General features: G+C 43.8%; 1 long non-coding RNA gene across 1 annotated transcript; it reads right to left on the bottom strand.

Moving 5' to 3' along the window:
• Positions 1 to 596: 596 nt before the first annotated feature.
• On the bottom strand, positions 597 to 10,432 carry LOC116681766 (uncharacterized). The gene is made up of 5 exons (XR_004330087.1): positions 10,232 to 10,432; positions 5,868 to 5,930; positions 2,979 to 3,038; positions 1,032 to 1,154; positions 597 to 611 (listed from the first exon to the last, which is right to left on the bottom strand). It is a non-coding gene; the product is annotated as an uncharacterized LOC116681766 (long non-coding RNA).
• Positions 10,433 to 15,018: the final 4,586 nt, after the last annotated feature.

Raw genomic sequence — 15,018 nt, 5'->3', positions numbered from 1 at the left:
TTGAAGCTGAAAGCAGCAAAATCAGCTCAAGATTGTTAGTCTTTTACAGCTTTACTTTAGATTTCAAGTCAGATAAAACTATGGGGGGAACTACTCATTAGTAAAGTTTTTTTTTTTTGATAAGTATTTAAATTAAAAGAAGTGTTTACAACATTACAATGCCAGTTAAAGACTTTAGGACTCCCTGCCATGCACAATCAAAACCAAATTTCACAATTCTGTGTTTAATTCTTACCCTCAATAACATTTAATGTTGTTGTGCAGACAGCTTTGCCATACTCGTTGGCAGCATAGCATTTGTATGTATCTGTTTCAGCACCAGTCACTTTTATAATCTAGAAATACAAATGACATGGCAAGTTATCAGATGCACAGATTAAATTCACACATTTGAAAACAGTTTTTTAAACTCGGGCATGAACAGTAACTACTAAAAATATTTTACTGTTTTATAAAATCATTTAGTCACTCGCCTCTAATATATGCTCTCCTGTCGATTCATCATATTTACTCTGAAATTTATCCTTGTCTGAAATAGGCCCTCTAGTTCTTCTCCATGACACCTCTGGTTTGGATCCCCTTTCACCACAATCTTGAAACAGCTGATTTTCCTAAAGGATCAATGAAAATACTGCATCTTTAATTTCACAACTATGACTTTCAGTTGGGTTCATATTTGGAAAGAGTGCTATGAACCTAACCAACAAAAATCAACTATCATTTATTGTCATTAGGGGTGCACGATTCAGAAAATGTCACGATTTCAATATCATTTTTAGACTCATGATTTGATTTTTAAAATCGATTTGCAACTCAAACGATTCTTAATTAAAATGATTCACAGTATGTAAATGCACGCCATTACAAAACAAAAAAATAATATATTTTTGGAATTCGATTTTGGTAGAGCTTGAATTGATTTTCTTTTTTGGCACATCCCTAACTTTCATGCACCCTTTTTTTTAATTTTTTAGGTGACTATATAATTACATAAATATACATTAATTTTAGTGCTCTGTTATAAAACCCACCTTCCTTGATAGTAACTGGGATGGGTTTACTCTCGACATCTGGGGTGCTTTTTCCCTCTGGTATGTCTACTAAATACTGCGTGATCATTACTCCAGCAGTCTTAGATCTTCTCCGGATCACAGCTAAACAAAGCCAGCAAAAATAATAAAAAAAAGAAATGTCAATCATAAGCATAGTAATTTACATTCTGCAATTCAAAACAAACCAAAACTAGCACAGTGGCATTTAAAATAAATATTTAGACCAATGGGGGAGGACTGCATTTGGCAGAGCTAAACAGAATTTCTGTATTGCCACCAGCAGAGGTCAGGAATGTCACACACATTCCCACTGATGGTTTATTTGTGTGTGCGTGTTAAAGAAATGATAGCTTTTTGAAAAGAAAAAAGAAAAAATTGTTGTCAGGTTAGTAGCTTTATTGTAGTTTATTGTAACTGTAAAACTCACTGCCCATGTCAGCTAAAATGAAATGATAGTATTGAGAATGAAGTTGCACTGTACCTCTTGGAACTTGCTGTACAGCAGTGGTGGTCCATTAAAATATTATTAAAAATATATTGTAATGTTACATTTCCACAATGTACAAACATATTGGGTTGCTCCTGGTTGATTGTACAGAGAGTGTGAGCACAATTTCAGAGTGTGCTCGCATCTTTATATGTTAAACATTATGTAACCCACATTCTCATAGTACAAACTAGCTCATGTTAACCCTTGTGTTGTCTTCCCTTCGACCATGAACTTGTTGTCCATCCAGGTCAAAAGTGAACGTTTTGTAGTTTTTATGATTTTTACACTTTAAAAAAAGTGTCACTTTTTTCAAGGTTTTGTTTTAAATTCATGGTCAATAAACCTAATATGACATTTTACCTAATTTTTTAGTTCACAAGGCAGACATTATGAATTATTTTGACAAATAACAGTATAAATAGGCTGTTGAGTGGATCCCAGACTGGTTTATGTCAAAGTCCAGTCAGGATACTGTTTTCAAACCATTTAAACATGTTTTTTAAATGGAAAAAAAATTGAATAAAACACCCAAAGTTCAATGAATGTAATCGTTCATTTCACCTGGAAAGAATGTTGTATGGGTTCCATACAACGTACATTCATGCATCCATGTCATATTTGGGCTTTTTGGTTAAAAAACAACAACAACATATTTCTGATGCAAAAACCTTTAAAAACGGGTCAAATTTTGCCCCAAAGGACAACACAAGAGTTAAGATGTACCCATAAGAGCTGCAATTATTGATTTATTTTAATGAATTACTTGGACTATCAAATGTAAAATCTGTCAAACTTAAAGACTTCCCACTTGATAGAAAACGGAGAAAAGCAGCAAATGGCATATTTGTCAAATAAAAAAAATGAATAAAAAAGACGATTATTACATTTCAAAATACTTGTTGATGAGCATTCTGTCCAACTGCTCCACTAATCATTTCAGCTCTAAGCATATTCAATACATTGCCATTAAAGCTGCAATAAATACACACAATAACTCACTCAAGCATTTCAAACAGCAGTGCATGAAATCCACACTGTGATCCTCTGCCTACCTGTTTTGCTGTTGAACATATTCTTATCAGGCTTGGAAGTGCAAAGATAAGAGGATCACAGGAGTCGATGAAGAGCAACATAATCCAGGGATTAATGATTATTGTGACAAGGACTGAAACAGGACAACCACCACCCTGTTCAATATGTAACAGAGGGCAAATGATTTGAAAAGGTAGCAACTAGGTATTTCATGTTGTTAAAACAAAGACCGGTCAAGCCACACTCACACTGTATCTAATAATACCCAATGTATTATCAGTATTTATTCCATTATTCATAATAATGGATGTAGGTCAGTATTGTATTCAAACAGTACAGTAGCGCATGGAGACCTTAAACATTCTGTTTGTCTACCAGGAAATTAAACGGATCTTTTATTTCACCTGACTTGTTGCCAGACACCTCATTAAAACGCTGAATGTATTGATGAACGAGGGAGAAACCTGGGTAAAAAGAAATGACACCAGATCAGTTAGAAGTATATTAGTAAATGCTATGCCATGGCTGTAAGTCATTACTTAATACTCTATCTATCTATCTATCTATCTATCTCTCTACAATACATGTCCAACAGAAATGGTTTATCACTTCATGTCTTGCAGGGATTTCCTTATATGTGCAGAAATGTTGATGATTATCCAAGACAAGATGGCCTGCACAATTCGGGGAAAAATATGAATCACAATTTTTAGCGTAGAATTGACGTGACGATTTTCTGCCACGATTTTATTTCTAACGAAGTGTAATTTTTTTTTTTTTTACTACACACATTGGCGCCTATAGACCATTGCACATCACCACACGCCTGTAAACACAGAAGCCTCAATTGAAGAGAAGGGAGAGCATTGCAGTGCTTGGGAGCACTTTAAAACCTATTTTATACAGTCTATGTTTAAAATTCACAGAAGATAGTTGTGGTGTTTTTGATGCAGTTGGCTCATAAAATTAAATGAGAATCAAAGTCATTAAGAAAATAAAATAAAAGTCAGTTATTTAAAAAGATCGTGAACAGGGTGAATCGAGATCGCGATTTTTATAATGCTTAATCGTGCATGCCTAAAGACAAGTGAAGCATTTATTTGCCTGTTTGCTTTTAGGTGTGATTGATAGTTGGATAAAGAAAAAAGCAAGCGAGAGAGACAGAAATGATTGAGGGAGAGACTGAAATAAACAGTGGGCGGAGAGGCTGGAAGTGACTCAGTCAGGCGTAATGTGGAAAAGGAAAGCTCATAGAGGCCTGAATAAACGGAAGCACTGAAAGGGCCATATTGAAGGGCAGCAGGCAGGCAACCTTAATCCAGGGATGTTTTCTTCCCATCCTCAGTTTATCACTGAAGCCTGAGAGAGAAGACCTTTAGTCAATTGGCTTTTGAAGTATCTGTCAATAGGGCAAACTCCAACTTGAATAGTTCTCATGGATTTAATAAGGTAATGGAGTTAACAATAGTGGCTGTAGTGAATGTTTTCATGCCCTTTACAGATGTTGTGGGAACATTAAAGTAACTGAAAAGAAAACCTTTTTAAATACCTTCATAATTATACATATATGAAATATTATAAGGTAGTAGTAAGGAAATCAATGGCTATTAATTCTCCATTTCAAATACTGTAATATCTGTCCAGTTTTTCTATGACGTAGTGTTGAAGCCTGGCCATTACTCAGTTTGCTGATAGAAAAACCATTTCACGTTACAAAGTGTTTTAAAGCCACTGTCTTGATGTACCAATCTGTCAGTGTGACATGGTGTGCTTGTCTACTCTCTAAATTGGTTATTGACTCAGCAATATGTTATGTTTTGGCAGGATTACTGGCAGCTCATTTTCTGCCACTTTTGGTTATGAATTAACTTGCACATAGTTCACTTTATATGAGACAGTAATTAAATTGGTTTGCTCACGTCAAAGACTAATGGAGGCTTTCATTACAGATAATCACCGCCAATAGTGTTATGAAACACTGTTGTCAATGTTGTTGTTTTTTCAAATTATTCACAAGTATATATTTCAGTGAAACGATACAGAAGATCCTACAGTAAAGTGTTATTTAATTGAATGTATGCGTATATATCTCTATTGCTTTATTATTTTAATATTAAACTAATACAGTTTCTCTGACTGTGTTTTATTCTGCTTTTGCACCACTTCACGTTTGCAATAGATGGACACCAGATAACTTAAAGGGGAACTATGCAGTTTTTTAGCATAATCTACCTTAACTGAACAGCTTTCGGAGTCATTAGAATGGTTATATGAGTATATTGAGTTGAATGGTGGTCGTCTCGCTTCCCCATAGCGCCTGTGAGAGGAAAAAACATCCTTTCAACTTTTGGCGGGAGTTGGCGGACTCAGCATCAGGAAGTATCGTTTGACAGCAGGTCTTGTGATGTACTTGCTTAATGGCACTGTACAGGTCCGCTCATTAAGAAACCGGCTAACAAGGTAGCGATGGAGTTTAGCAGAGTTTTTCACACTATTGTCATGGCCAAGCCAGCTCAAAAGAAACAAAAACTTAGGAAAGCATTATCGAGGGAACAGAGAAAGAGGAAACAGTAGACTGACCGAGCGAGGAGTCAGACACAGTAAACATAGGAGCTGCCAAATATCTATTCCAAAGCTGTAGGGGAAGCTCTATGGAGAAACTTGCGAGCAAAATGCGAGAGAACTGCGAAGAAATGGCCAAAACTGCATATTGCTCCTTTAATTGCTTCTTAAGTCAATTAACCCTTGGGCTGTCTTCCTGTAAAAATTAAAAATCAACACTTTTGTTGATGCTGTTTAATTGATGTTTTTTACTTTTTCTTATGTTTTTCAATGTTTGTCACTTTTTTGACGTTTTCAACACTACAAAACACAAACTTATTAACTTTAGTTTTACAGTTATTTTTGGAATTTATAGTCAATAAACCTCATTTATAGGAAATTATACTATATTAGAAATGCAGAAATTAGGAATTATTTAGACTTAAATTAAAGGAATGTATGATGATGGATAATCACAGACTGGAATATGTCAACTTTTACTCAATACTATTTCAAAACCACTTCAATCTGTTTTTTTTTTAAATGCTATAAAATTGAATAAGACGCCCCAAAATGAATGAAAGTAGAGATTTGTACTTGCCAAAGAGCATTGTGTGGAATCAATCATGTTCTTTTGGGTAGTTAAAAAGAACATTGATATAGGAAAATGGGTCAATTTGACCCGATTACAACATGAGGTTAAAAGGAAAGAAAAAGAAAAATTTGAAGCAGGAAGAATTTCTCTACATTACATCGTCTGTTGGTAGTGGGACCTGTGTTCTTCGTCCTTTTCCACATATTGTCAAACGTTTGACCTGCAAATAAATTTTGAACATAACCATTAGTACCAATGATATTGGTCCAGACATCAGTGTTACTTTGCATTATTCATTGTCCATTGTGATGGCTGGCCGACATCACGACAACCATCACGAAGCCACGCCCTCCACCCTGTCAGACGCACGCTAATACTAGTCACGGGCGCTGGACAGGAAATTGACAACTGCGTCAGTCTTAAATTAGCAAAGACACTTGTGTCAGGCTTTGCGCTGTGCAAGATAGAACCCCCTAAGTGGAAGCTAGTCCCCCCCCCCCCCCCCCCCCCCCCCTACGTGCAATCTGTTTGTGAAAAAGACCATCGCTTTGAGCAGACTTGATTGGCTGCAGTGATGCATTCTCTCTCTCTCCTGTCAGTTGTAGCTCGCTCTACCTGCTAATAACGTTGGAGCGAGAGAGAAAAGGCGTTAACAAGGAACGCTATAACACTTCCTTTTCTCCCCTCATTGGACTAAGTTTGTCGACATTACTATGTGTGAATAAAGCTGGTGAAAGTGTGTTTCCATCCAACGGCTTTAAAGCGAATTTAAAAAAAACTGTACGTAATGACGTCACATGGGTTTTGCGATCAAATGGGTGTATGAAATTGATTTGAGAAAATTAAGGTGTTTCCATTCATTTTCGCACTGAATTGCACAACATTCAAGCAAAAATTTGCAAACAAAGTTTTTCTAGACAAAATGGATTGCGCCGTCTACCAACAAATGATCAATATTGAACAAGTTGCAGTGCTCATGTGTCAGCTGATAGAGACATATCAAGCTATACAGTGCCTTGCGAAAGTATTCGGCCCCCTTGAACTTTTCAACCTTTTGACACATTTCAGGCTTCAAACATAAAGATATAAATTTTTCATTTTTTGTGAAGAATCACCAACAAGTGCAACACAATGGTGAAGTGGAACGAAATATATTGGATATTTTAAACTTTTTAGCAAATAAACTGAAAAGTGGTGCGTGCAAATTATTCGGCCCCTTACTTTCAGTGCAGCAAACTCACTCCAGAAGTTCAGCGAGGATCTCTGAATGATCCAATGTTGTTCTAAATGACTGATGGTGATAAATAGAATCTACCTGTGTGTGATCACGTCTCTGTATAAATGCACCTGCTCTGTGATAGTCTCAGGGTTCTGCTGAAAGCGCAGAGAGCATCATGAAGACCAAGGAACACACCAGGCAAGTCCGTAATACTGTTGTGGAGAAGTTTAAAGCCGGATTTGGAAACAAAAAGATTTCCCAAGCTTTAAACATCCCAAGGAGCACTGTGCAAGCGATCATTTTGAAATGGAAGGAGTATCAGACCACTGCAAATCTACCAAGACCTGGCCGTCCCTGTAAACTTTCAGCTCAGACAAGGAGAAGACTGATCAGAGATGCAGCCAAGAGGCCCATGATCACTCTGGATGAACTGCAGAGAACTACAGCTGAGGTGGGAGAGTCTGTCCGTAGGACAACAATCAGTCGTACACTGCACAAATCTGGCCTTCATGGAAGAGTGGCTAGAAGAAAGCCATTTCTCAAAGATATCCATAAAAAGTCTCGTCTAAAGTTTGCCACAAGCCACCTGGGAGACACACCAAACATGTGGAAGAAGGTGCTCTGGTCAGATGAAACCAAAATCAAACTTTTTGGCCACAATGCAAAACGATATGTTTGGCGTAAAAGCAACACAGCTCATCACCCTCAAACACCATCCCCACTGTCAAACATGGTGGTGGCAGCATCATGGTTTGGGCCTGCTTTTCTTCAGTAGGGACAGGGAAGATGGTTAAAATTGAGGGGAAGATGGATGCAGCTAAATACAGGACCATTCTGGATGAAAACCTCTTGGAGTCTGCAAAAGACCTGAAACTGGGACGGAGATTTATCTTCCAACAAGACAATGATCCCAAACATCCAGCAAAATCTACAAAGGAATGGTTCACAAATAAACGTATCAAGGTGTTAGAATGGCCAAGTCAAAGTCCAGACCTGAATCCAATCGAGAATCTGTGGAAAGAACTGAAAACTGCTGTTCACAAATGCTCTCCATCCAACCTCACTGAGCTCCAGCTGTTTTGCAAGGAAGAATGGGCAAGAATTTCAGTCTCTCGATGTGCAAAACTGATAGAGACATACCCCAAGCGACTTGCAGCTGTAATCGCAGCAAAAGGTGGCTCTACAAAGTATTAACGCAAGGGGGCCCAATAATTTTGCACGCACCACTTTTCAGTTTTTTATTTGCTAAAAAAGTTTAAAATATCCAATATATTTCGTTCCACTTCACAATTGTGTCCCACTTCTTGGTGATTCTTCACAAAAAATATTTATAAATTTATATCTTTATGTTTGAAGCATGAAATGTGTCAAAGGTTGAAAAGTTCAAGGGGGCCGAATACTTTCGCAAGGCACTGTAATAAGAAAACAACAACGCTATTAACACATCGCTATGATGATGCAGATGCAACTTTCCTTTCATTTTCACTCCGGCACCGCTGCAAGACAACTCCCTTTTTTTTTTTTTTTTTTTTTTAAGACATGTCTCGCTGTTTCAGCGCCTTCCATTTACTCCGGAAGACGTCCCACGGCTTGTCGTAACCTTTGTTGGACATTTCCTTCACGGGTTCCTGATTAATTAAATTCAAAAAGTCTCTTGTCTCCTTGTTCGTCCACTTACGTCTGTCTTTGTTGACATGTGTGCAAACAGAGCAGAAAAACTGGGCGGAAATTAACTAAAACTTCTAAAATTTGTTACGGGTTGCAACCATAAAATTACCTCAAACTTAATCGCAATTCATTATTTATTGGCAAATAACGTTTCCATTAGCATCTATCGCATAAGCCGTAAATCGATCAAGATAAAATCAGATGACACCGAACGTATTTCATCTGAGTCTATGTTCATGAAATTCTATTGAATTTTACTGTTTCCAAAAGACATTTTTTATTCAATATCACTTAATTTGGATAAATTCGTGTGGATGGAAACATTGCTTATGTTAACTGTTAGCCCATAATAGCATAAACAAATATTTATGTAAATGCTGAATGAGACACAGCCTATGTGTTAGCATGTCGCCCTGTTCTCAAATTTACAGGTAGGCCTACGACTTGCTGTAGAAAATAACAATCTATGTAAGTAGATCAGTGAAAGTTAGTCATTAATATAGTACTCTGAGCTTTATATGTTGCCTTCAGTTCTTTGTGTGACTAAAACAAATGGCTTGTAAACCACCAATTACTTAATTAAGATGAACATTTTGCCACAGTCAGATCTAACTCTATGTGCTTGTGTTATAGGTTGCCTTACTAATATGAAACTACCCGGGCTTTGAGGCTAACATGTGGAGCGAGGTCAACCAGTTAGGTTCATTATGACTCAAAGCTTTTTAATTTCTGTGGGCATTTCATACATTGGGACTATACGTGCGAATAGGGGTACAAAACAAATGTTTATTCACCCAGTTATTGCAGTTCAAAAGTTTAAGTGAAACACTTTGTTGAAATAGTTTTTTAGGTTCTCTGAACTTGAATTGGATGTCTTTACGAATGTGTTCATAATGGGATGATAGCAGTTAGCAGATAGCAGTATAATGTTACACATGTTCTAAGTATTAACTAAAAGGTTCTTTTGACAGGAAAGATTATACATATTCTATTCAGGAGTGATCTGAGGGCTTACAAACATTAAGACGGTGGTCATTGAGAGGCCGAGTCACATTGAGTGCAGGACAAACAGTGATGGCGCACAGCTCCCAAGCTATAGTTAGCTGTGACCCTGTAACACCGTCATGTGGTTACATCAAGCCTGGCAGAAGAATATTGCTGCTCGGAGATCTTCATTCTCAGTAGTACAATGCTCAGAATTAGATGGTCTTAAACCAGCAACGTATACAAAGTGAAAAGTACACCATTGGTACATAAAACGATAAACTGAGAAATAGAGAGCGATTGGGGGTGGGTCAGGAGTCATTTTTCATATTACTACAGCTGAATATTTTTTTAATCTTTTTCTTACATTTAAGTTACAATAATAACTGAATCTAGTAACAAACCAGCTTGTGTAAAGGATAGAATAATCAGTCTTTTACACACAACCATGCCTACAATACAGACCAACAAATCTTTGATTCGGTCTTCCTCTAAATAGAAACCTCTGACAAGAGCATCCTGTAACCCTCCCCAGTTCTACTGCTGTCATTTCATAAACTGTAATCCACCTGGATTTCGGGCTGACCCATGGTCAGGATGCACCCTTGATCACACACAAACAAACAAAACGGAGATGAAGAGTGGTTTACCTGTCTACAGCTCTGTCCTCACTCCCACTGAGACTTTATAGATGGTATAAACTTGCTGACTCCTGGGGTTTACTGGATATTAAATTCTTTGGGAGAACACATTTGATTTTGCTGCCTGCAAGCTTGTGCCTAGAGAGTAACTGTCATGGAGAGGCTTCTTCTGTTTAGGCAGATGGATGCTCTAAGCTGGTGGGCTATTATTAAGGGGGAGCAGGGTGGGTGTTGGTGGGGGAGCAGGGTGGGTGTTGGTGGGGCACTCCATGAGGTAAGGAGGGAGGAATAGCCCAAGGAAAAAGGGAAGGGTTGCCAATGACAAGTTAGTGGTGAAGTTATCCTTACTGAGGTAATTACTGATGACAACGCACTCATCTTTCACATAACAGGAAATTATGGGTGAGTTAATTTTTTTGTTGTGGTATCTAAATTCTGCTATCTAACAAATACCACATTACCTATAGCATACATATTTAACTGGCAAAGGGTTAGTAGTGTATTACGTTCCCTTTAGTTAGAGTTTCAGCTGTCATCCTAGACTGTGATGGAAACATGCAGCATTACAAGCTGCTTAAACTATGGAAATTGAATGGTGTAATTGGTTGGTGCTGGCTAGCAGGTAATGTGGCACAGACAGACATTGTTATTTATTTGGACTGTGAAGCTATTCCATCTCCATTGAGTTTAAAATAATATGATGTTGAAAGAAAACAGTTTGATTCTGAGTTGAACACCACTTTTTCCACTTATCCTCTTGTCTCCTGCATACTTGTTATATAACATAATCAAGGTCCTGGCATTTATGTTCTATTTCGTATAGGCTTCGCCCTCTAAGGGCTACGCTATTGGGTTTATCCCTTCGCGCATGCGCAGTCGTGAAGATTTTCTTTCCCGCCCTAGCGTCCAGCTCGGGCCTCAACTACGTCCGCATTTACTGCATATATACAGAGCGGACCCGTTGTTCGACTCCCACTTTTTCTTCAACTTCGCAGTATGAAGTCAAGCTCAAGACCTTCCGCCGGTGCCCGTGTCTGCCCCTCCTGCCGGACCGGCTACATCCTTCCGCCGGACCTCCACCCCCGTTGCGAGGCCTGCCTGGGTGCCGTTCACGCCGGCCAGGCTCTCACCCGCCACGCCTCCTGCCAGTTTTGCGCCCGCCTGTCGTCTAAAGAGCTAACTCGACGGGCGGAAGCTTTTCTGGTTTGCCAGGCTGGCGGGGACGGAGACGGCAGCTGGGCAGACAGACAGGAATCCGGCGGCACCTTGGAGCCGCTGGCGGACGGCGTTTTCGACGAGCATGAGTCCGCTGACTCCGCTCTCTCTGACAGCGCCTCCATCACCGGTTTCCCCTCCTCCCCTCTGGGAGGGTCCCCCTCCTCCCCTTTGGGGGGATTGGGCCTCGAGACGGCGATTGATGCTTTCCCGCTGGAGCTCTCTCCGTCTCCCGAACGGCCTGGGGCACCGCCCGAGCGGCCTTCCCCTTTGCCCCACCCGGCTCCAGCTCCACCGCTAAGGCTCTCTTCGCCGACCTGCCGGAGATCATAAGGAGGGCGGCGGAGCTTAGAGGCATAGCGCTCCCGGCGGAGCTGCCAGCCCCGCTCGCGGCCTTTTGAGCGGTGATGTTTATGCCCAGGAGCCGCCCTCTTCACGGGCCCCCACTGGCCGCGCTTCGCGGAGCTTCGGCCTTTTGTGGAGGAGGCTTTCTCCCAGCCGGGGAAACTGAAGGCTCCCGTCTCTCGCTATGCCCCGTTTACTCGGGTTCAGGGCGATACGGACGCAGGTTTTCCTTCAGTCCCTCCCCTGGAGGGGAGCCTGGCGTCCATTTTTGCTTCCGAAAGCTACTTTCTTCGGCCACCGAAGCCCACGCCTCCCTTCCCAGGATCAAGTGTGCGCTCAAGTCACTGACCGGGCCCACCAATGTGCCGCCCAGGGGCTGGCGGCACAAACAACATCGCCTTACTGGCCTCCGCCGTCTCCGCGATGGCCACTACTCCCGGCGCCCTCCCTGGAGCTTGCCACGGAGATGGTAAGGCTATGACCGCCATCCTTACCCTGACCACGGCGTCCACGGTGGCGCTGTCCAGGGTGATGGCTTGGCAGACTGTGGCCCAGCGAAACATCTGGCTCCACATGTCTCAGCTGCCAGCGGACATTAGACGCGAGCTTCTGTACGGTCCCATAGCCCCCGATGGACTATTTGGGGCGCGCCTACAGACTGCCACGTCTCATCTCCATCAAGCGGCGGAGGAAGCCGAGCGGCTTCGGAGGCTCGGCTCGTGGAAGGCTCCTCCTCAACAGCACCACCGTCGCCATGACAACCGTCACAAGCGGAAGCGCCGCAGCATCGGCTGCGGCTGCGTCTTCCCAAGCTTCGGCGTCGGGGCCCCCACCCGGTACCCCTCCGCAGCGACAGACGATGCCACACGGCCGTCAACCTGCGAGGCCGCGAGGACCATGAGAGCGGCCCCCACCTGGTCCAACCCGCTCCCGAGCCACCCAGCAAGCAGCAGCGGAGGTGGCAATGACGGGACGTGGGGTTCGACTGTCCCTCTTCAGTGAGAGTTGGAAAACAACGGCCCTTTAAGGGCCACCCCTCACATCTAAAGAGCTGTTTCCCCTCAGCCGAACAGTCCCTGTTTGCTCTAAACAGGGCACTGTTATGACAGTTGTTCCCCACACAAGCACACACAGGCCGTCGCCGCGAGCGGGGCGCCACTGCGTCCCCGCTGCGCAGGCAGCGGAAATGAGCTCCTCCCACGGGGGACGACGACGCTTGTCCACCACCTCCCCACGGCGATGCCTGGGGGGGGGGTCGGGTTAACACAGTGACCGCTCCCGCCCCACACGGCGGCGACGGCCACTGCCCTTTCGAAAAAGCCTACATGGGCTGGGCGACGCGATCACTCGTCTCGCCCAGCGGCGGGATGGGCTCTGCGCTCCATGCTTGCCATGTCGGTGAACAACACTCAGACATGTGCTCGCCCACTGTCAGAGTGCAGCGCGGCATGGATTGGCTTGACACACATGGACGTGGATGTCAAAGCTGATAAACGGGGGTTACACACTCCAGTTCGCCTCCCCCCCGCCCCCTTTCGCGGTGTGTTGGAGACGACGGTTTCATCCTGGCAGAGTCAGACGCAATGACGTCAGAGTTAGAAGGGTTGCTGGCGAGCGGAGCTATTCCCCGCGTCCCTCCAGGGGAGGGAAACGAGGGTTTTACTCTCGCTATTTTCTCAACCCGAAGAAGTCAGGAGGACTGCGTCCAATCCTCGACCTGTCGAAATTCAACGGTATGCATGGAGCGCCCCTTCCACATGCTCACCATCAGGCACGTGTTGGAATGTGTGCGCCCCAAGAATGGTTTACATCCGTGGATCTGAAAGACGCTTACTTCACATCCAAATCATTCCCAGGCACAGGAAATTCCTGCGTTTTATTTCCAAGGGGCCCGTTTCCAGTTCAACCGGCTGCCGTTCGGATACTCACTAGCCCCCGCACCTTTTCCAAGTGCATGGAAACGGCGCTCCAGCCTCTACGGGAGAGGGGCATCAGAGTCCTCTTTTACTTGGACGATCTGCTCATTCTAGCCCCTCTCGGGAGCGGGCGGCGCTGCACACTATGGAGGTTTGCAGCACTACAACGCTGGGTTTTGCCATAAATTGGAAGAAGAGCGCCTCGTCCCCGCACAATCGATAGTTTATTGGGCGTAGACATGAGCTCGATCAGCATGAGAGCCAGGCTGTCAGCACCGAGGCAGGAAGCCCTGACTTCTCTGTTGTCCCGCTTCAGGCCGCGCGCGACAGTGCCAGCGCTGTCAGTTATGCGGCTCTGGGCATGATGTCCGCGGCACAACGGTGGTCCCCTGGGTTCCCTCACATGAGGAAAGTCCAGAGGTGGTTCACCGCCAGCGGGCGATCCCATTCGCCACAAAAATGGCGAATGCTGTCCATCCCTTCATTCCTCAATCAGACCTGGCATACTGGGGGAGTCCCAAACCCTGTCTTCAGGGTTCCCCTGGGCAGAGTGACGTATATGTGCGGGTGTACACAGACGCGTCCCTCACTGGCTGGGGGGGAATGTGCGAGTCACAGGTGGTGGGAGGGGCCTGGCCTCTCCCCTATCCCTCACATAAACTGCTGGAGCTTGTCACGGTTGTTGAAGGTGTTGAAACACTTTACACCAGTGGTGACGGGGAGGCATGTGTAGTACGGATCGGACAACCATCACGGCGGCGGCATTCATAAACCGCCAGGGCGGCATACGCTCAGCCCGGCTGTTAGAAATAGCCAGACGCCGCTGCTGTGGGCGCACAGCCACCTGCTGTCTCTCAAAGCAGTATATATCCCCGGGATTTTGAACCGGGCAGCCGACTGATGTCGAGGGGGGGGCCTCCCACAACGAGTGGAGATTGAATCCCACTATCGTTCAAACGTTATGGAGCAGGTTGGGGAAGCGGAGGTGGATCTGTTCGCTGCACGAGAGAACACACAGTGCACACTGTGGTTCTCCTGACCGCGCGGGACAACCCTCCCCTCGGCGTAGACGCCTTCTCCCACAAACCCGGCCCAAAAACCTCCTATAGCTTTTCCCCGGTCCCCTGATCCCTCGCCTCCTGGAGCGCGTCCAGGAGGAGGATCTGTTAATTGTTCTGGTGGCACCGGAGCGCACGAGCGCGTCCTGGTTCCCAACCCTCGTTCAGCTGCTGGTGGCTCCCCCCTGGCAGATTCCGTGGCGGAGAGACGCACTATCGCAGCTGAAACGGTGCGATCTGTCATCCCCCAGTGATAAATCAG

The sequence above is a fragment of the Etheostoma spectabile genome, unplaced genomic scaffold (genome assembly GCF_008692095.1).
Source record: "Etheostoma spectabile isolate EspeVRDwgs_2016 unplaced genomic scaffold, UIUC_Espe_1.0 scaffold00018730, whole genome shotgun sequence".
Taxonomy (NCBI): Eukaryota; Metazoa; Chordata; class Actinopteri; order Perciformes; family Percidae; genus Etheostoma; species Etheostoma spectabile.
This window is presented reverse-complemented; position numbering and strand designations above follow the sequence as displayed.